Source organism: Protopterus annectens, chromosome 9.part0 (genome assembly GCF_019279795.1).
Source record: "Protopterus annectens isolate FY-2018-M chromosome 9.part0, PAN1.0, whole genome shotgun sequence".
NCBI classification, from domain to species: domain Eukaryota; kingdom Metazoa; phylum Chordata; order Ceratodontiformes; family Protopteridae; genus Protopterus; species Protopterus annectens.
Window position 1 is genome coordinate 1,394,251,150 of NC_056743.1, and position 23,774 is coordinate 1,394,274,923.

The following is a 23,774-nucleotide window of genomic DNA, read 5'->3' on the forward strand; positions in this document are numbered from 1 at the left end:
TAGGATTAATAAAAAGTGTAGTGTGCTGGCCATGAACTTACACCTGGTGCTACAGGGAAAGCTAAGCAACAGGTGTATTTTTTTCAGTCAGTACTGTCCAGAGTGCTGATGGCTGCACAACAACACTTAGACTGTTTGCATGATGGAAGGCGAAGCAAGTAACAATGTTTTTTTTTTCTACAGCAATAAACCCTGTTTGCGCATAGTTGAGCAATGTGCAAATGAGACTGGCAGAAGCAAATATAGATTATTTCTGTTCATATTCATTATAATTGTTTTTTACTAAAAAAAATACTGTGGAACTCAAACCATGGTCTACCTATCTTATGTATTGTATACCTCAACATCTTTGCAACTTGTGCTATGCACACAGTTGGTTCATAGGTGTAATTTATGCTGCCATTATCATCCAAGGTGCTGACCATCACACAATGCCAATAAGTGTGATTATGCTTCCTATGGCAACTGGCACTCATTTTTAAATATTCAAGGATTTTTCCATGTTTGTGTTAAAGTCGCATGCCATGCAAATATTAATAAGAGAAAAATGTTAAACACATTCTAAACAATTACACAGCTGCAGATTTGAACTATCAGAGTACTGAAATTACAAACAGAGTTGGAGTATGTCTGTCTTTACCAGACACAACTTTGCACCAGCAATCAAATCATGTGCATACAAGCAATTCCCGTTTCCTCTATAATATTAACAAGACATACATTTGTACATTCTGTTGGTTGTACATGTGCTTGCATAATTGGTGCAATGAATGACCACACAACCATTTATGAATATGTTTGCACAAATGCAACTCTGTCTTCTCTTTGTATTGTGTTTATTCTTCCTTTTATCTCTGCTGTAATCTCAGACATGTAGTGTATAGTGCATTTTGTATCATTGTCCTTTAATGTTTGATAAAAATACATGACAGTCCAGTGGTGCTGCGTTAGCATTGTCGCCTCACAGTAAGATGCTGTCTGGTTCGATTCTCAGTTAGAGCATCTTCTGCATGGAGACATGCGTGAATAGGAATACCTTCGTTGAAGGCTGTGCATCAGGGCTGGTAACTCGGCACGTAAAAATCAACTACCAATCATTAGCGGACCAGAGTTCTGCTGTGGTGACCCCCTAACTGGGAAAAGCCGAAAGACACAACAACAAGTGGGAAAAATTATAAATGTTTGCTGTTTTATTTTATTTAAAGCTTGCTGAAGTTAGGTCCACACTTTGAAGTGTAACCTCACTGACACACTCACTGCAGTGAATGTTTTCTGAATTGCTGTTGTGTTTTCCTTGTTTCACAGTAATCATTCACAGTTGCAAGCCATTAGCACCTAACAATGATATAGAGCCTAAACAATTGGTTACATCTACTACATTGTTACAAGTTTACTATTCAGCAATTCTAATGTGTTCACACCTCATTTGCATCCTCACAGTGCTGAGAAGGCTGACTCTACACTATAAAAAGGTGCCCATGTAGTTAGGGAACTAGATGTTGAGGAGACTTTATGTATTTGGACAAAACAGAAGTTTGTTATTCCTTTGAAGGAATTTCTCAGTAGAAAAGGCTTATAGTTTGGCTGATGTATGCTTGTATTACTGAAATACATACTAAATTTTGAAAAATGCTACAGATGTTTTTATATAGCCAGCTAGCAGAAATGGAAATTTTATCTGTATGCATTTCCTTATACTTCACTGTTAGCACAGGCATTTACATTTCTCAGATAGAAAGATTATAATTTCAGAACAACTATTGTTTTTAAAATTTGATTTTATAATTTTCTATGTTATTGGAGAGAAATGTAATGTACGTTTTTTGACACTGGTGTTATGCTTCTGAGATGACCCAGAGCTACCTTCAGGGGAGTGATGAGCACAGTGTGCAGTGACTGCCAATCACAAATTGACATTTCTGTTCTAAATATGTACACATTCTGATAATTGTCTGGAAAATATATATAGCAATTTAATTGCGTGTTATTCCTTGGTTTGCAAAAACCTTTATTTGTTTGTGGTTTTGGGGATTGGGAGCCACATAGCATTCTGTGTTCCAAGAACAAAAGTGTGTTTCAACTGCTTTTCTGTTGAAAATGTGTAGGCATCCTGATATTTCTGTGGGAAATATACTACATTACTTATGTGGTATTCCTTGGTTTGTACAAATATTGGTTTATGTGTGAGGGGGAGGTGGGACAACTGCATAACCTTCATTTTACTAAATGAAACGTGTGTTTCCAATGCTTAATGTTGACAAACGTATATGTAAGCAATATATTACTTGTGACATTTATGCATTTTATCCTTCTCTGCTTTATGTCACATAGGAGTATGGCACCCAAGCCTTCTAATCCATGGAAACCTCCCTTCAGTAACTCAAAAAATGTGGTGCTAATCCAGGCTTTGTAGCAGCATGGAGCTTTTCTGCTTGAGAGAGGGTGTAAAGATATAGCTGCCAGAAAAGAGCTTTGGAACCAGTTAGTCAATGATGTCAATGCAGTGGGAGGTTGCAGCAGGAATAATGATCAGTTGTGTCAATGGACCACTGACAGGATTTCATTAGCCCAGAAGAGTGCAGCTGCAGTTTCCTAAGAGCAGATTGCTATGGGAGGGAGTGGTTTTGCTACTGAGCCATAATTGACACCAAATGAGGAGTTCCTGTCCACTCTCAGAGATCCAGACAGCTCAGTGGAAACAGCACATAGTGTGCTTTATGTCAATGCTAATGTAGCTAGGAGGAAAAGTATATCCCTGGAACAGCTTCCAGGTAAACTTACATATAGCAAATTTTATATTTGCTCTGTATAATAAAATACATAATTTGACTAATATGTCCTGTGAATTTGTTTCTGTACCTATTGATAAATAAATAGAGTTATATAAGAGAGTTATTCAGTACATATGGGTGTGGGTGGACATCTCAGCCAAGTTTCCATTTCATCTATTTCTTACAGGACATATAGGCAATTTTATATTCACTGTCCCCCTGTGTTATTCCCATTATGATGGTTAATTACAGTCCTTTACTTGCTTCACTTCTTCCAGAACCACCCTCCCTGCAAAATGTGGAAACATCTGCACATGATAAGCAAATGTTTATTTGCTTATTAATGACTATTATTTACATTGTCCTGTTTGATTCTCAGCTAAAGCATCTTCTGTGTGGAGACATGCCAGAATGGGCGTACCTTCATTGAAGGTTGTGCGTCAGGGCTGGCAACTCGGCACGTAAAAATCTACTGCCAAGCATTAGTGGACTGGAGTTCCACTGTGGCGACCCCTAACCGGGAAAAGCCAAAAGACACAACAACATTTAGATGTGTAATTATCTGTATTTGTGAGTGTGCTCATACAGATACAGTCACACACACATTTCACATTGAGTGCCCATACAGACACACTCATATAATAGGTACATGAGGCGTTCATGAGGCTTACAGGTCATTCTGGCTCAGTGACCTTTTGATAAATAGCTCCATTTCTGCTTGCCTGTCTTTCTTATTTACACACACTCACTACCTTTTGTGTCCCTCTTGGCCTCCTGACCCCCCCCCAACCCCACCCTGTGCAAACGGTGATTAATATGCCATCACCTTGTTTCTATCTTTTGGATTCAGGGATACCTATGTATTTTGTTTGATGTACAGGGTGCATAGCTATCTGAGTGCTTTATATATATATATATATATATATATATATATATATATATATATATATATATATATATATATATATATATATATATATATATGTGTGTGTGTGTGTGTGTGTGTGTGTGTGTGTGTGTTGGTGATGCAATTTTTAAACTTTACTGATTTCTTACAGCCTATTTACTGTTGTGATTGATACCTTGGAATTGCTGACATGTCACTAAAGCTTACTGCTCCTCTTGTGAGAATGTAGGGATAATTAGAGACTTTGGACTCCTTTTATATTCTGTGTATTTTCAACGCATGAATCCTGTTATCTAATAAACAGCAGAAATCTATTGACATAAGTCAGTCTTGTCACATATTGATGTCATTGCTGTAAAACTCACACACATTCTACTTAGGTACATTTTCAAGTAACAGTGTTCACATATCTGCCATTCATTTGTGTTCTTACCCATTTATTTTTTTGTTTCAGGTTCTGCACTTACCTTGATAGTCATATAGTTACAAATGTTGTTATTTGGGGCTGACCCTGCCTGATCTTAATAGTATACAGCCATTACATAGGTAAAAAGAATTGCTGTCCAAAACCAAGAAGGAGCAGTTGCCCAAATGGAAGCAATCTCTTTAGCCCGATCAAGCAAATAAGAGCACTAGTGAAATCCTCTAAAGCCAACTTTGAGTCCAAATTGGTCACATCTACTAGAGACAATCAAAAGGCCTTCTTCATATATGTCCGCAATCTCAAAGGAAGTACCCAGATCTGTTCAGAACTGGTGGTTAAGGACACCACATGCACAAATGCTGTAGATATAGCCAACCTACTGGCTGACAGATTCAGTGAATACTTCACCCCCTCTGTCCCCCAAATCAGTAAATCAGGACATCCCCAGTGCCTGCCCATCCCCTTATCTCTAGAGAACAGGTCATCACTGCCCTCTCAAAGGCAAAATATACAGCCTCCATGGGACCCGGTAACATCCCAGGCTGCATCTTATATGAACTTGGGCATGAACTTGCAGCACAATTAGGCACCCTATTCAACCAAAGCCTGAGTAGTGACTTTGTCCCAGCCAAGTGGAGGACAGACACTTTCATCCCTTTGCACAAAGATGGAGCATCCACCGATCTGGGAAATTATAGGCCCATCAGCCTAACTAGCCTGATTTGCAAGGCCGTGGAATGGATTATCATGGGCCTCATTAACAAGGACATAGCAACCTCCAAACACTTGACCGCACACAGTTTGGCTTTGTCAAGGGAAGGTTGTGTCTGTTAAATCTGGTTGACTTCTTTGAGACAGTCACCAAAGTCATGGAAGAAGGGGGAAGATGGTGCACGCTGCCTCCCTTGACCTGGCCAAGACCTTTGGCACTATTCCCCACTTGGTCATAGCAGACAAACTCTCTCACCTAGGTATCAATCCATATGTTATCATAAGGGTAGCAAACTGGCTCACTGATAGAACCTACCTAATCAAAATTGGGGAAACCACCCAAGGAGTAGACCCGTATTGAGTGGCGTACCCCAGGGATTGGTCTTGGGGCCTCTGTTATTTGGGATATACTTCTCTGAGGTGCAGGCCAAAACCAGTGGGCTATGACTGATCAAGTTTGCAGAAGACTGCAAGCTGGGCACAGTCATCAATTCCCCAGTTGATGTGGACATCCACCAAGAGGGTCTCACCCAAACAAATGACTGGTGCCCGAAATATGACCTCAAGCTGAATGCCAAAAAATGCATCATCATGCCCTTTGGGGAGAGTGACGGCCCCAGATATTATCACATTAATAATGTCCTAAGCACTCAATCAGTTGTGAGGGATTTGGGCACCCAGGTTGATAGCAACCTGACTTTTGACCACCATGTCACTTCCATTGTATGGAAAGCTTTCTATATGGCACACCTCATATGTAAGGGTATCTCATCCAGGGACAAGGAGGTCATAACATCCCTCTATGCTTCCTTTATAAGACAAGTTATTGAATACAGTGCCCTCTTCAGCATGTATCTTGCAAAACACATGTAGCAGCTGGAGAGACCACAGAGATTCTTCACCAGAAGAATCCAAGGCCTCAAACATCTACCCTGCACAGATAGGCTAAAAGCCCTGTCCCTCTAATCAGTTTCATACAGACTCCTCAGAGGTGACTTCTGTCTGGCATACAAGGCAATCTCAGACCCTGCCATGATGGGACAGCTGGATCTCCGCAAGTCAAGCTCTACTTGAGTAACTGGCAAGCACAACCTCAACCTGGTCTGTGACATCAGTAGGACTTGTTGGTGGGACAGATTTGTGTCCAAGAGATTCCCCCATTTGTGGAATAGACTCCCTCTCTATGTCAAGCAGAGTACCTCATTATCCCTTTTCAAGCACAACCTGGATAACTGGATGGGAAACAGAAAATACACCACTGGGATTCCACCCATTCCCCTGCTGGACAAGGGCGTTGGGTGCTTACCTTGTCTAAACATGGGCTAAACTCTTGGCCAGGCTTATAAGGGCCTCAGGGCCAATAGCCTAGTAAGTTCTTATGATCCTATGATCTTATGAAGTAAAGGTTGTGAGCATTGTCTGGCATCAATTATATGTATGTATGTGCATAGAATGAATATTGTACCCCTTAAATGGTCAGTATGTGTGCTATATGTTGCCTCTTGGGCAGGGTGTGGGCAAATTGTGCATGCCTACATCTATCTATACCCACAGCAGCTGATGGATCCCCCTTTGAGTCCTCACCTGCATGAGACTGTGGTTACCTTCCCAGTGGTGGTAGAATGTGTGCCCCTTCACCTTTTTGCTCCTGTTGCAGCTGTTTTCTCAGAATAATGCTTTGAAGGATAGCACAGAAAGTCATAATTTCAGCGCAAGTGCTAAGTCATATTGCAGGGCCCCCAGTGATGTATTTAGGCATTGAAACTGACTTCAGCAGCCAAATGCACACTCTATGATATTTCTTGTTTAAGCATGTTCCTCATTATAGCATTCTTCTCTCTGTGTGTGTGTGTGTGTGTGTGTGTGTGTGTGTGTGTGTGTGTGTGTGTGTGTGTGTGTGTGTGTGTGTGTGTGTGTGTGTATGTATTTCTGATGGGCATCATCAGCCATGGTTTGAGTGCATCCCCTGCATCCCCCAGTAAACAGCCTTGTGGAATATCCTTCCTGAAAAATCTGTTGTTGAGCAATGAGTTGTGCCAGATGTGGCAGCTGTGGTACCTGCCAGGGTTGCCAGCACACACATTCAGGATGATTTCCTTAGTGTTACACATAACCTGGTAGTTAATGGAGTGGAAGCCTTTTCTGTTTATATAGACCCTTCCTTGTTCCCCGGGTGGTGCTTTGATCTCAATATGCATGCAGTCTATGGCACCCAAGACTTTAGGAAAGTGTGTTATGGGACAAAATCCTGCATAGTTGAAGCTCTGTCCTCAGGGGTACAGGAATAGTCACTGTCATGCTGTAATGCTGTAGCATAGAATTCAGGAATTGATGCAGGATCCTGGATGCTGAAGTCTGTGACACTCTTAGTATGTCCCGTGATGGTCTTTGGATGGTTCCTGTACCTAAAATTCTGAGTGCTACACATACCTTCGTCTCCACAGGTATTGATCCCCTTTGGTTTATCCATGTTCTCAGTTGAGAACAACAGAGATTGCAGAGTTCCTGGAGTGTGTCTCTATCCACTGTGTAGCACTCTACTATTTCTGGTTGAGTTAAGAATATAATAAGAGATGTAGATGTGGAAACTGTGTAAGAGATGTGTGAATATCATACTAAAGTAATACGAAAAGGGGATCTTAAACATTCTTATTTCTGTATTACATCAAAGTGGGAAGCCAGTCAGAAATAGAAACAAGACTCTTAAGAGTAAAGCAAATAAATTAAGTACTGAAGAACAAAAAGGGTAACACTTGATGGAAGAAAATTATTTTTTGTGAGTTGTCTTTTGTAGAGGATTGATAAGCAAAGTGTAAAAGCCTCTATAAGTATTTATAGGAAAACAGGTCATGACCTCTACTTTATATCAACATGCTGATGAAAATAATGCTTACTTTGCTGAATCCCAGATAACTGTGTCAGTTTCAAGAAAACTCAGATGGTACACGCACTAAATAGAGCTAGAAAGAGTATAGCAAGAGTGGCTTTGAAATCACAGGAAAAGAACATTCGCACATCTTACCCCTATGAGCAAAGAAATATCCTGCAGCACAGGGTAACCAAAGGCAAACGAAGAGATTCTGAGCTAGTTATTAGTTCCATATTCTTTTAGAACACTTTAACAAAGTTAGCAAGTAGCCACATTTTAGGCAGCTATTTTGGAACGGATAAGAAAAAAAGTAAGATTTGGGCTAGAGTCTACTGGCATGTTGTTATGAAAGACAATCATAAATAATTGTAATCGTGCAAAGCAGAAGGTAGTAAAAATCTGCTTTGAGGGAAAATCTGCCTTCAGAAGACTGAAAAAAACAAATGAGTGACCGTACTTGCTAATTAAATATGAATGTCATTGTACAGCATGAAAGATCTGAAGACAGCAGCAGCTGAAATCCTAGGGAGAAGAGGTTTGGCAGACTAGCTGGCTGCAGGTTACCTACACAGTAGGATATCACAAAAGTAAAGACTGCAACTGTGAAACTACTCTACCATCTACAATTATGGTAAGTTCCTCATGCAACTGTATCTGTCTGTGGTAATCTTATCTGAAGAAGGCAAGATTCCTTCTGCATATCCTGAAGTCAAAATAGGGTTGATATCATCAAAGTCTCAGAAACAAGAAGCAAAGTAATTTGTACTCAGGAATAATGGTATTTTCACGGTGTTGCTGTTAGTACCAGTCTAACCCAGCATAATTTATAAAATGTGTTTGTGAGAGAGTAAATTTGAAATCCCATTGAATACCAGGATCATAACACCAAGTAGCTAAGGAAGAGGTACATAAAATGTTTAAACTTGGGGACACAGGAGAAAGTGATCTGTATTGGTCCCTAAGAGCAATAAGTCTGTACGATTTTATAGTGACCAGAAAATAAAATACCTTATCTAAATTTGGTTCAGTACTTTTCAATTATCGGGGCAACACATCTAATGAGCACTTGGAATGTTAGCAAGTGGTCGCACACTGATGCCACTGATGTGGGTACACCCTTCACTGTAATCTTAACTGATTGTTACAGAAAACCTCAAACTTTATGAGGAACAGACCCAAATATTTTTCAAAAACATGGAATCCTGTGAAGATATGGACAGCTGACAGGTATGCTGATTGCTTACCGAAATGGATATAGAATGTCAATATTTATGGTAATACGCATCTTTTAAGAATGCACAATAGTTAACATTTCTCCTTTCAAAGGGGAACTTCAAGGAATATGAACTGTTTAAGGCCCCACAGGAGGTCTCTTTCTCCAAAATGAGGTATACTTCAGAGGTCTGTGAATATTAGCCATATCACATGCCTGCAACTGGCCCTACAATCTTTCTACAGAAACTTCTAGGGTGTTCCTGGGATCATCCTTCAGAAATTGGAGACGTCCCAAAGGTAATCACTCACAAACTCCCAGAAGGCATGCCCGGGGTGTGGATTATCGATGCATAAATGGTCTGGTTAGGCAGATTTTCATTTTTTGTCATACCCATTCTGCCCTGCATCCCAAACATGACAGGGACGCTTACATGCCACAGGAATTACATGTTAGATTTCAAAGCCAAGGCAACGGATGAAAAATACGAGTCAGAGAAATGTTCCACACAAACAACATTATTTTGGAAAGTATGCTGCAGTTAAGGCTTGTTAACACAACACTGTTGCTCATGTGTAGGAAACGAGGCAAAGAAATGGAACATCGGTGTAAAGCATGTGGCCCCGATAAAGGAAAAGTACCTTTGATTCTTACCCCGTGTCTTGAAGGGACAAATTGAACTTTAATTTTGGGGAGGGGGTATCTTCTCTTTAGTTCTGGCCAAAGGTCATTAGCAAGTTTCACTAGCCACAGAAGATAGGGAGAAAGTGGTATTTTCTGCCCCAGACTGGTGATTTCACTAGGCAGTACTACTTTTTAGTCTTTACACAGCACCTGCAACATTTCAGGGATAAGTGACAAAACTCTTAGGCAACATACCAGAGTTTTAGCAGGACTGGGTGATATGGTAATCCCTCTGAAGACTGGCAAATCCGTAACCTTAAAATTTAAGCTGTTTTATATTCCCTGCATTGAACTGTGTTAATAGCAATCTCAGCTATGAGGATGTTAGGCATCACAGAAGCCAGGTATTCAGGCTGTGTTATAGGCCAAGGGATGGTGAATCCACTAGGTGAAGATGTTGAATCACTACAAAACTGGTCCACCCAAAAGTTACAGCTTGTTTTAGGATTGGGTACATATTATCATAAAATTAGTTCCAATTTAGCTCCCATCACTTGTCCTTTGACTGATCTGACATAAGTATAAAGCTCCCTTGAAAGTTAAATGGATGGTTAAAGGAGTGCAAGCATTTAAGCAAATGAAAAGTATGTTGTATTCAGAAAACGTACCAATATAGCTCCAGATTTTTCCAAGCTGTTATTAGTACACAGAGATGCCTCTGATATATGCATATGCACAGCAAAATCACGCAGAATAAATAAGCACGTTCAACAAAAATGCAAAAAGTTGTCTCAAGGAAGATGAATGTGGAATATGAATTAAAATTAATATCTGAAGCAAGAATAATTATAAAGCATTTAACTACATCAGATAATTAAAAAATAACAATCAGTATTGCTCTGAATTAATTCATAATGTTATTACACACTCCAACCCTAAAAATATTATTATAATGTAGGTGCAGAAACAATCACTGAAGTTCTACAAATCTCAAGACATATCTCTCAACTATCCAGATTTTTGCAGAACGTCCAGATTTTTCCTTGATGTTTTTGGCCTGTTCCTCATAAAATCTGTGGGGTTTTTTTGCAAATCATTGGGGTGATCTGAGGAATGAAGTAACTAAATGGGTTCATAGGTTGGTACTAGGCTATCGGCCCTAGGGTCTATACAAGCCTAGCCATAACAATTACCTGGCTATTTCTTCCCACAATATTTACTTCTCTGGACCCCTGTCTAGCAGGGTGACTGACATGATCCCTGGGGTGAATTTCCTATCTCCCATCCAATCATCAAGGTTCCTTTTGAAGAGGGCCAAAGAGGTGCTCTGCTTGACATGTATGGACAGTCTATTCCAGAGTCTGGGGAGTCTCTGGGTCAGGAACCAACCCCTCCAGCATGTTTTGTTCATTGTGATGACAAGGTTTAGATCCCTGGAGTGTGTGTCTCTGAGGGATTGGGATTTCTTTAAGTGTAGCATGTCCAACAGCTCTGGGTTTGACATGGTCTAGTATGTTAAGCAGAGGTCACCTCTGAGTAGACAATATGTGACAGAGTATAAGTGGAGTATTTTTAGATGGTCAGCATAGGGCATCTGCTTTAGGCCTGTGATTCTTTTAGTGAGGTATTTCTGTGGCCTTTCCAGTTGTTGCAGATGTCTTGAGAGGTACATACCAAACAGGGCATTGTATTCTATAATGGGTCTAATGAGGGATGAGTACAATGGGACAATGACCTCCTTTTGTCTGGATGAAATGCCCTTAGTGATGAGGTGTGCCACATAAAAGGATTTCCTGACTGTTGTGGCGATGTGGTTATTGAAGGTGGAACCACTGTCCACCTGTGTCCCTAAGTCTCTTATCACACTTTCGGTGTTTAGTGTACTGCCACCTATGTGGTAATTCACGGGTACATGCTTTTTCCCAAAGGGGATAACTATCCATTTCTTGGCATTGAGCTTGAGCCCATGGCTCTGCCACCAAAACATCTGTTTCTGTAAGGTCCTTTTGTAGAATATCCACATCATTTGGGGATTCAATAATGGCTCCCAGTTTGCAGTCATCTGCAAACTTTGTAAGCCAGAGTCCCTTAGTGCTGGCCTGTACTTCAAATAAGTAGATGCCAAACAAGAGTGGTCCCAGGACTGAACCCTGAGGTACTCCACTTGTCACATGTCTGGAGATGGATTTGGAGTCAGCTACTTTTACAGTGTGAGTTCTGTCAGTAAGCCAGTTGGCAACCCATCAAATGATGTAGGGATTAATGCCCAGCTTTGTAAGTTTATCTATTATTCCAGAATGGGGGAATCATCAATAATGACATACATTTGAGTTTCAAACTTCACATCCTTCAGAAAAATGCATGCTAAGACAGATCCAGTTACTCTAGCAACTATTTACGTTTAGAAAATCAACATTTAAAATGTATCCCTAATTTCTTTCCTTTGCCCCTCCCCTCCATTATGTCAGGCTTTCTTCAGACTTCTTGTACAAAAGGTTGAGAGGTATGTTCCCAGAGTCCTTTAATCACCTAAAATTATTACAGAGCATACCCTCATTGCTGTCTCTAATGGCAAATATACCACCTCTGTGAGCCTTAACAATACAATTATTTTGGAGCATACCTTCATTGCTATCTTTAAAGGCAAATATACCACTTTTGTGAGCCTTAACAATATACATGATCATTCAATTAACAGCATTAAATGTGCTTTTCTGAAATCCTCGTAAAACTGTTCATCTTAAGCATAGGCTCAGGATATGTTCCTGAAGTATGAAAATGGCTATCATTTCCTCCAGCTCAGATCCTGGGAACTGTAGACAGATTAGCCCAATAAGACTAATTTGCAAAGCCATGGAATATATTATATTTGACTTCATAAGTACCAAAGTACCAATATATAAAAAAATCTTATACATCAATGCCCACAAAAATATAGCTTTGTCAGTGGGAGATCACGTCAACTTAATTTAGTAGAATCATGATTCACTGAAATGGGTTTCACTCAACTGGGTTTTCAGTCAATTGCTTCTTAGTCACATGGGATGTCATTCAATTGCATTTCAGTCAAATTTTTTCAAACATTTTATTTTCAATCAAGTGCAGTTCAGTCAAATTACCATAAACATATGTAGGTCCTATATGCATCTGCTGGGGGATACATTTGTGCTATCACACCACTACATTATAGGTTCATTGGTTCATTGATGGTTACTGGGCTATTGACCTGAAGGTCTTTATAAGCCTAGCTGTGTGTACCCAATATAAAGGATCTTGCCTAAACTCGAGATCTTAGTTAGCAACTACTGCCCATATCTAGGAGGGTCATAGGTGACATCCCCAGCAGGAATTTACAGTTTTCCATCCAGTCATCCAGGCTAAACTTAAACAGGGTCATGGAAGGGCTTTGTTTGATGTGAACTGGCAGCCTATTCCAGAGGAATGGCAACTTCTGAGAGACATATCTGTCTCTCCAGCTAGTCCTATTTATGTCGCAGGTCAGGTTAAGGTCACTGGAGCAGGTGACCCTTGTCCCATTTGACTTGCAGATGTGCAGCATTTCCATTAGGTTTGGATCTGAGATTGCTCTGTAGGTCAGGCACAAGTCTCCTCTAAATAATCTGTACACTACTGAGTACAGTGACAAAGACCAGTCTGTCAATGTATGACATGTGCTGAAGACCCTGAATTTTCTTGGTTAGAAATCACTGAGGACTCAGAAGTTGCTGCAGGTTCCTGGTAAGGTATCTACCAAACAGAACATTGTACTCAATTACTGGCCCAATGAGGGTCGAGTACAAGGGTGTTATGACCACTTTTGCTCTATGTAGAATGCTTTCCTTACCACAGTAGCCACATTGTGGTCAAAGTTTAGGCTACAGTCAACTTGCGTTCCCAAGTATCTCACTATTGAGTTGTTACTTAGGGTATTATTATTTATATGATTGTCTGCAGGATATCATTTTTATAGAAGGGATGATAATGCATTTTTTTGCTTTGTGATTGAGACCATGGCTTTGTTACCAATAACTGGTTTGTGTAAATCCCTCTTGAAGTATATTGACAATTTGTAGTTATCAGCAAATTTAGTCAGTCACAGTCCCTCTGTGTTGGCTTGAACTTCTGAGAGGGGGGGGCCCAGCACTGACCCCTGTGGAACCCAACTGGTGACACTTCTGCTGGTTGAGAAGAAGTCTCCAGCTTTGACTGAGTGCGATCTGTTGGTGTAGCCATTTAACAGCCCACTTGATGACATAAGGGTTGATATTCAACTGGAAGAGTTTATCAATGATGGCTAAATGTGGGATTGTAATGCAAAGAAAAGTTTCCAAGTCACCAATCTGAAGAAGTCTCATCCTGAGACGAAAGCGCTCATCTGTTGTTGCATTTACAATAAAGATTCAAAGATTTTTCTCATTGGTGACTTGGAACCTTTTCTTTGCATTACTTTGTTGGTTTTTAACTTCATCGGTTAAATGTGGGATTGTGTCAAAGGCCTTGACTAAGTCAAGGTAGGCTGTATGTACAGATTTGCCTTCGTCTGTGGTTCTGGTAATTTTTTCAAATAAGTCTACCAGGTTTAACAGGCATGACCTGCCTTAACAAAAAAAAAAAAACAAGTTTTATCAGATCAAGGGTTTGGAGAATACCTATATCTTTATTTATAAAGTCCATGATAATTTTTTCCATGGCCTTAGAGATAAGGCTTGTTAAGCTTATGGGTCTGTAGTTCCCAGGGTCTGTTGCTGGACTCCCTTTATAAAGGAGGATGCTGGTTGCTGTTATCCATTCAGCAGGGACAAAACCAGTACTCAGGCTGTGGTTGAAGAGAGTACATAATGCAGTTGCAAACTCATGTTTTAGATAATTTAAAATGCAACCTGGGATGTCATCCAGTCCCATAGAAGCTGTGCATTTTGGCCTTACAGAGAGCATTAATGACTTGCTCTTTGGAGATGCAAGGTGGGAGAGATGTAGAGGTAATGCTTTGCAGAATGTTTGGAGGGGACAGGGAAGTGAAATTTTCACCAAACCTATCAGCTAATAGGTTAGCTATTTTCGCAGAATCAGTGTGTGTGATGCCATCCACAGCTAGTTCAGCACATGTCTGGGTCCTACGTTTTAGGCTATGGATATAGCTGAAGAATGCCTCATGGTTAACCATAATTATGATTGCTATTTTTTTTTCAAAGTTGCCCTTAGAGGATTTTACAAGTTGTCTTACTTGTTTGTTCAAGCAGAGGAGGGTGTTCTTCCAGTGCTAGGGCCTCTCTTTTTTATTCTTAGACAACAACTTCTTCCTCTTTTTGTATAACTTATTAATCCTAGGTATCCACTAGGGAGGCTTTTTTTTTGGGTCTATATTAGATCATCGAAAATCCAGTTCAGTGAATGGTATTTTTGGTGCACTTACATCGAACATGTCATTCATTGAACTGTTCATACTGAGATCGCTGTACAGTGAAGATTGGAAAAATTGCCCTTTCCTCACTGCAGTGCAATCTCAGAGTTGGTGTGTGTGTGTGTGTGTGTGTGTGTGTGTGTGTGTGTGTGTGTGTATATATATATATATATATATATATATATATATATATATATATATACAATTAGCAAGGGGGGGTGCCCCCACAAGAGTGCTATTCAATGAACGGCATTTCCAGTGTAATGCAGCTCATCGAAGTGGTTATTTGATGATTCAATATAGACTCATTTTTTTCTTGAGGATCTTGTTTTGATCCTGTCAGGTACAGCTGTGTCAATACATTTGTATAAGTGTTTGTACAGGGCATTTCTGTATACCTTAGTATAGTTGTCAATGCCATCTGTGGGAACAGGAGCTTTGAAATTATTTATGCCACCCCTTTGGATGGTATAATTAGCTTTGGTGAATTTTTTTTAGCCTGATTTCACCTAAGAGGGGTGCAGGTGTAATACAGTAGCTACTTCAAATTTGACTGATTTGTGATCAGATTTAACCAGTGTATGGTTACTCATGTTGGTGAGGACCATAGTTGAGCCCCTTGTGGGGTTGCATATTATTTGTTCCAGGGCATCAGTGTTAACAAAGTCCAGGAACTTTTGTGCAAGCATGTTGGTACTCATGTAAGTTTCCCAGTCAGTGGAGGGATAGTTAAAATCTCCCATTGCTAGAGTGTTTGGTTGTAATTTGATTGGCTCAAGTAGGTCCAAATAAACAGTGTGGGCATCTTGGTTCATTAAATGGGGCCTATAGTAAATGATGACTTGAAAGGGGGTCTTACTCACAGTTTTTTGAACGTGGAGTAACTCCATGGAGTTTTCTAGTCTAACCAGTCTAGAGATGTATTCATCTTTGATGAAGATAGGTACTCCTCCTCCTTTGGTTCTCACACATTCATTTTGTGGTCTGAAAGTGTGGAAGGCATTGTTGCCTTGTAAGGCCGGGATACTCTCCGTGGCCCTGAACCACATTTCTGTGATTGCACAGACGTCATCATTCTCCAGGGAGAGCAGTGCTTCCAGCTAGAGCAATTTCTATTTTAAACTCCTACCATTTAGCAGCATAACCTTTAATTAATTTGTGAGTGATATTTTCATGTAGGAAATTTTATCTTGAGACCTTGCCTAAAAAGGCACTATGGGGGAGGCAAGTGCCTTAGCCAGTAATTGAAAGCCTAGAGGTGACAGGTGAAAATCATCTCTGGCAAAACAGTGTGGTCTATCAACCATGTCATCCCAGGCTGACAGGAACTTGATCCCCTTAGAATGACACCAGAAACTAAGCGAATTGTTGAAATCAATCATTTTTGTTTATATTGTGGTATCATCCTAGGTGAGGGTAGAATGCTGCTCAAGGCTAGGAACATACCTGCCTGGGGCACATATTCATAGGTTGATAACTATGTAGTAGGCTAATGGCCCTAGAGCCTTTACAAGCCTAGCCCATAGAAGTGTCCTGGCATCGTGCCGTCTGATGTTAGTTCCCAGTGCCTCTATCAAGTAGAGCCACTGGAGTGATCCCTGGGGTGAGCTTTCTATTTCCCATCCACTCATCAAGATTCCTCTTGAAGAGGGCCAGTGAGGTGCTCTGCTTGACATGAATGGGAAGTCTTTTCCAGAGCATGGACAGTGTCTTGGTTATGAACCTAGAGCTCAATCATGTATTTTTTCATATAGTCCAATGAGGTATGTATCAAGTCATTCACACCAACATGAAGTATGACAGAGTCATAATGGTACTTGTTGTTGAGAGACATGAGTGCATGTGTGATCTGATGGATCCTGGCATCTGATACACAACTGACTGTAACCTTCTCCTTGTCCAGCCTGGTAAGTGGGACATCATTGTGTCTCACAATGGAGTCACTTATGACTAAAAAATTGGTTTAGATGAGCTTTTCCTTAGGTGCTTATTTGGTGAGACACTGGTGCTTGCATTTTTATGTGTATTGAGTGCTGTAGGTGCTGTATTAGGTGTAGCGTGTTTGTGTTTGGAAGGTCTGTGGTGTTTAGGTAGGTTTCTGGTGAGTACCTCCATGTATGATGGTTTATGTGATGGTTTATGAGTGCATGGTTTACATAGGAGGTGTAGTATGTGAGCTGACAACCTGTTCAGTGTTACTGTTTTGTGGGTGACAGATCAAGGATACCAAATTCTTAGTGTAGATGCATCTCTCAGAAATTATACTTGGGTGATTTATGAGTAGAGGAGTGTCAGTGTACATGAGGCAGGTGCTACACTGCCTCAGGATACCCATGTCAATCAGGTTGGTACAACAAATGGAGGGAAACTGACCATCTATAATGTTAGGTTAAGTCCTATTTTATAGTGGGGAGAGAAAATGGAGGTGTGTGGTATAACTGGCTCTAAAGGGTGTCTAACTAATGGGGTGCTCTATAAAGGGTCTATACTAGCGGGGGTTCTCTATACAGTATGAGACTATTGTAGATTTAGTGTTTTTGGGCCTGTTTAAGGGGCAAAAGTGCAGCTGAGCTGCTGCTGCCTGAGTAACTAAGTGCAATTTAAGGACTTCCCAGATGGATCACAGGAAACTACTAAGGGAAATTTATCTACTGAAGTTTTTGCCTCTATAACCGCCAGTGGTTCCCCCCACTGTGCAGTACTGTGTGATGGTGCACAGAGATGTGCTATGAGTCAACAGATGAATACAGCAGACCAGTGGCTGGTCCCCTAACTCTGTGGACCTGTATTAAAACAAGCGCAGACCTGCACAAATGTGGGATTTATATAGCAACAGTGAGCAAACTGAATTAAACAATTTAACCAATAAAAAAGCTCAAAACTGAGTCCTGTGCCAGAATTTTTAATCAGATGAGTCCTAACCACACTCTCTTGCCCTCTACAGCAAAAGATAGCCTGGTTTAGTGCTCATTTTAACAAGCAGAACCAGATTTAGCAGGTCTGAATCTAATCTATGCTACACCACAAAGTGCAACAAATCTGTAATAACGGTTTAAAAAATCAGCAATACCACAAAACTACAGTTTAAAAGTGCAAATTACAGTATAAAATTGTACTTATGGTTAGCAGAATACACTAGATTCCTTGGATTGCACAGATGAATACAGCAGAGTAGTGGCGGGTTGCCTAACTTTGTGTAGCTGTGTTGAAACAGTGAGCAAACTCAATTAAACAATGTAACTAATAAAAAAGGTCAAAACTGTGCTATGTGCCAGAAACCTGCAATCAGATGAGTCCTAACTGCACTCTCCTGCCACAAGGGTGCAAGGGGCCCTCTCCAACAAAAGATAGCCTGGTTTAGTGCTCAAGTTAATAAACAGAACAAGATTTAGCAAATCTGAATCTAGTTTATGCTACAGCAAACAAAAAGTGCAACAAATCAGCAAGAACAGTTTTGAAAAATCAGCAATATAGCAAAAATACAGTTTAAAAGTGCAAAATGCATTATAAAAGTATACGTATGGTTAGCAGAATGCAACAGATTCCCTGGATTCCACAGAGAATACAGCAGAGCAGTGGCTGGTTGCCTAACTCTGCAGAGCTGTGTTAAAACAGTGAGCAAACTGAATTAAACAATTTAACCAATAAAAAAGCACAAAACTGAGCCCTCTGCGAGCAACCTTCAATCAGATGAGTCTCAACTATACTCTTCTGCCACAATGGCACATGGGGGCCCTGTCCAACAAGAGATAGCCTGGTTTAGTGCTCAGTTTAACAACAAGAACCAGATTCAGCAGGTTTGAATCTAATCTATTCTACAGCAGACAAAAACTGCAACAAATCAGCAAGAACAGTTTTAAAATCAGCAATGTAGAACAAATACACTTTTAAGTGCATTGTTAACTGATACAGCAGTGCAGTGCCACATTATATCCCTATGGCAATACAAGTAACACAAGTTTCACTGCATACTAAAATAATACTATGTCACACAGTGAAAACAAAAATTATTTAGTATTCACTCTTACTCTAATTCTCTTGGTGACACCCTCATGTAGCATTTTCTCACTAGCAGTAATTCTAACAGCCTTATTGGATGCTCCAATCTGATGCTATAACAGGCAAATTGGATTAGGCAAACAATTGCAAACTCCAATGTTTCCTCAGTTTAAGAACTCTTAATACCACAACAGCCGATATGAAACCACACCTAATTCCTTATGCATTTTTATTAACAAATCTTGAACAATTCTTGACAACACCCTCCTACAAACTTAGACACAGTTAAGAATATCTTTCCTTTTCATTACCTGATTTTAAATGCATTATTATACTTTGCCAGAACGTAACAGACCATACTTATTATCTTTAATGTGAGTTCATCATGAAACTATAAAAACTATGAACATTACAAAAGCAACATCTGTCAGAGCTCTATAAATTCCAACCTCACCTAGCAACAACTTAAGAGAAGGCTTGCCTTTCAGCCAGAGGGTAATTCCATTCTGTGCTGTGATGTAAGCATAATTAATATATGAGACTATTCCTTTAAAGAATGCACTATGGTGGAATCCTTTACTTAGGCCTATAACCCATATTAATCATTCAGGTGTTTAGCAGATGTTTTCTTGGTAGTAAGCTTTTCTTAAATACCTGCAAGAACGCAACACACACAAAAAAAGTGAGCTAACCCATCTGTGTATTAACTGAAGTGCTGTTTCACACACTTAAAAAAGCTATGTATTCAGACAATCTGCTTTTATTGCCTAAATATATATCCTATAATACCCAAATCCAGTAATGAGTATTTCATCTTAAAGCATAAATCTGTAGCTAAAAGTAGTTAAAATAAATAATAAAGCAGTAAAAATGCCAAAAGTAAAATTCAGTAATCTATTATTTTATTATGTATATTTAGGCAATAAAAGCAGATTGTCTGAATACATAGCTTTTTTAAGTGTGTGAAACAGCACTTCAGTTAATACACAGATGGGTTAGCTCACTTTTTTTGTGTGTGTTGCGTTCTTGCAGGTATTTAAGAAAAGCTTACTACCAAGAAAACATCTGCTAAACACCTGAATGATTAATATGGGTTATAGGCCTAAGTAAAATCCAGAAGACTTTCAATTGATTTTAGCATCCCCTAATGTGTGTGTGTGTGTGTGTGTGTGTGTGTGTGTGTGTGTGTGTGTGTGTGTGTGTGTATACAACCGTGAGAGACAGTCTATCCCAGCGATTCAATAAACTCTGTGTCGACGAAGCCTACACAGAGTTTACATTAGTGTGATGAGCAGCAGCCCTAATTGCATATGCATGCTGTGCATAGTGCTTACACAAATACAAGCATGGTTTTGTGGCCAAAAACAGTGTTGTTGACCAGGAAATGGCATAAAGCAGCAGGAACACCTGTAGACATGCAGATGTTTACCTATGGGCAAACTAACTCTGCAGGATTGCGCAGACAAACACAGTGACTACCAGGGTTTAATATAAGGCTATGCATAAACACATTATAAGAAAGTGTATTTGGTGCAGAGTACTGTGCAAACCTATTTTAGGCATACCGAATAGCAGTTTTGGTGGTGATCAGCAAGGGTACATAGACTGCATTATAAATAATTTATTCAGGGGAAGTGTATGTATTGAAAAGGGCTGTATATGAATTGTAGGAAAGAAGACAGGGGACAAGTGAAACATGATAATGTACAGCAGATAATGAGAGCTTTGGCCGGCTAAATTCTACCTGAAATCAGCTGGATGTATAAGTGAATTTAAGTACACTTTTATCTGCTCTTTTGCATATAGTACTGTATTTAATTTATTTATTTGTGTTTTTCACTGAATATTAACTCAACCGAAGTTGTGGCTGTCTCTCTACAGAGTACTTTTTAGAATTTCTGTGTAGCCATTGATAGCAGTGGGGGTAGTTTCAGCTCATCACTGACATCCTGTATTGCCTTATATAAGTGGTACATTTTGAGTTATCTCTGCTTAATATCAGAGCTTTGGCCAGCTAACATCTACCTGAAATTAGCTAGACGTATAAGTGAATTTATATTGCATATAAATGTATTTAACAATACATTTAACACAAATTAATAATTTTTTTTAATTTAACACAAATTAATTAAATTTATTTATTTGTGTTTTTCACTGAATATTAACTCAACTGAAGTTGTGGCTGTATCTCTACAGTTAGTTCCCAAAGCACACTCCCTGTTCTTGTTTTGGTATTAATGTTGGTGGCTTTGAAAGTGCCTGCCCCTCTTGTAGATTTGTATTTGGATACTCCTTCTGGGCCCATCTCATTTGCTCACTAAACTGAGTGCAGTGAGATCATATTCTGATTTCAGGCACTCCTACTGTGTACAAAGAGAGCATTTGGGAAGGACAACCCCTGTAGCCTCTTAATCCTGCTCTGTTCCTTCCCTCAAAAAAAAAAAAAAAATATATATATATATATATATATATATATATATATATATATATATATATATATATAGGTAGGTACTAGGCTATCTGCCCGAGGGCATTTATAAGCCTACCCAGAGTGTGTTGAATTTCGCCACCCCATTGATTAATTAACTGATTTTCCGTCAAGCAGAGCCAATGAAGTGATCCCAGGGGTGTATTTTCTGTTACCCATCCACTCGTCAAGGTTTGTCTTGAAGAGTGTTAGTGAGGAGCTCTGCCTGATGTAATTTGGAATTTTGTTCCAAAGCATAGGGAGTCTCTGTGATGGGAATCTATCTCTCCAACATGTTCTATTTATTGTTGTGGCAAGGTTTAGCTCACTAGAGTGCGTGGCTGACAATGACTTGGGCTTCTTTAGGTGGAGCATGTCCATCAATTCTGAGTTGGACATGGCTTTGTAAGTCAGGCAGAGATCACCTCTGAGTAAATGATATGCCACTGAGTACAGTTGGAGTTTTTTCAGTCTGGCTGCATAGGACATATGTTTGAGGCCAGTAATCCTCTTAGTGAGGTACTTTTGTGGTCTTTCCAGCTGTTGGACGTGTCTTGTGAGGTACATCTCAAATGGGGCATTGTACTCTATGATGGGTCTAATGAGTGAAGAGTAGAGGGGCACTATAACCTCTTTATTTTCTAGATGCGAACCCTTTAGTAATTAGATGGGCCACATAGAAGGATTTCCTAACTACGTTGGCAATATGATTGCCAAAGGAGAGATTACTATCTACCTGGGTCCCCAGATCTCTTATTATCTCTTCTGTATTAAGGGGGCTGCCACCTATGTGGTAATTTGTGGGTGTTTTGTTTTTCCCAAATGGGATGACTATGCATTTTTTGGCATTTAGCTTGAGGCCATGACTTGACACCAGGTGTCCATCTCAGTAAGGCCTTTTTGGAGGATGTCCATGTCAGCCGGAGAGTCAATTATGGCTCCCAGTTTGCAGTCATCAGCGAACTTGGTTAGCCATAGTTCTCTTGTGTTTGACTGTACTTCTGAGAAGTATATGCTGAACAGTAGGTGTCCCAGGACCGAGCCTTGCAGGACACCACTTGTGAGTTGTTTAGAGTCAGACCTGGAGCCCGCTATTCTTACCGTGTGAGTTCTGTCTGTAAGCCACTTGGCAACCCATCTCATGATACAGGCGTTTATTTTCAGGCTGGTGAGTTTTTCTGTAATACCCGAGTGGGAAATGGTGTCAAATGCCTTGGCGAGGTCAAGGTAGGCTGTGTGAACCACCTTTCCCTCATCCATGGCCTTGGTGACTGTCTCGAAGAAGTCAACCAGGTTCAGTAGGCATGATCTGCCCTTAACAAAGCCAAACTGGGTCAGCTCAAGTGTTTCGAGGTTCCCAATGTCTTTATTAATGAGTTCCATGATGATGCACTCCATAGCCTTGCAGACCAGGCTAGTCAGGCTTATGGGGCGATAGTTACCAGGGTCAGTTGTGGCCCCTCCTTTGTGGAGAGGAATAACTGTTGCTGTGCATCATTCTATGGGCACATAGCCTGTGGAGAGGCTGTGGTTGAACAGTGTGTTTAGGTGGAGGGTTAGTTCATTCTGTAGTTCGTGCAAGATGCAGCCTGGGACACCATCTGGTCCCATTGACGCTGTGTTTTTGGCTTTTGAAAGGGCTGTTTTCACCTGTGCATCTGTGATTTTTTTGGAGGTATTGTTGTAGGCCCTTTTGGAAGTGAGAGGGGGGTGAAGTTTGCACTGAATCTATCTGCCAGGATGCTGGGATTATCAGTAAGTTCAGTATATGTTGTGCTAATTTGCACTAGTTCAGTGCATATCTGCGAGTTGCCACTTAGATTCTTAACATAGCTAAAAAAGGCTTTGTGGTAATCTTTTGAATCCTTGGCTATTTTTCTTTCGAAATTAGCCTTGGATGATTTCAAGAGGGACCTTAGCTTCTTACTGATACTTATCAGGGATATCTTTCATTCTTGGGATTTGCTTTTTTTTCTGAACTAGTTTTCTCCTTCTGTTGTATAGCCTGTTTATTGCAGGGGTCCACTGTTCTGGTCAGGTTACTAAATTCTGTGGTTAATACAGTATTAGAGATGACACAAGAGACCAAGGCTCATACTTTAGCAATTTTATTATTAGCTTTTAACAATTAAGGTTTGTAACAAAAAAAACAATTGACTAGTCAATATGCAAAAAAAAACTATCACATTAATATGCAAAACCTAACCTATGACCTATCACATTAACAATTATAAAAACTGTTAAATCATGTACTTATGCAAAACCTAACCTATGACCTATCACATTAACAATTATAAAAACTGTTAAATCATGTACTTACAAGCATATGCAAAAAGAAAATCATCTTTGCCACTGATAGGGGGACTCCAAACCTATTCAGTACAGCTA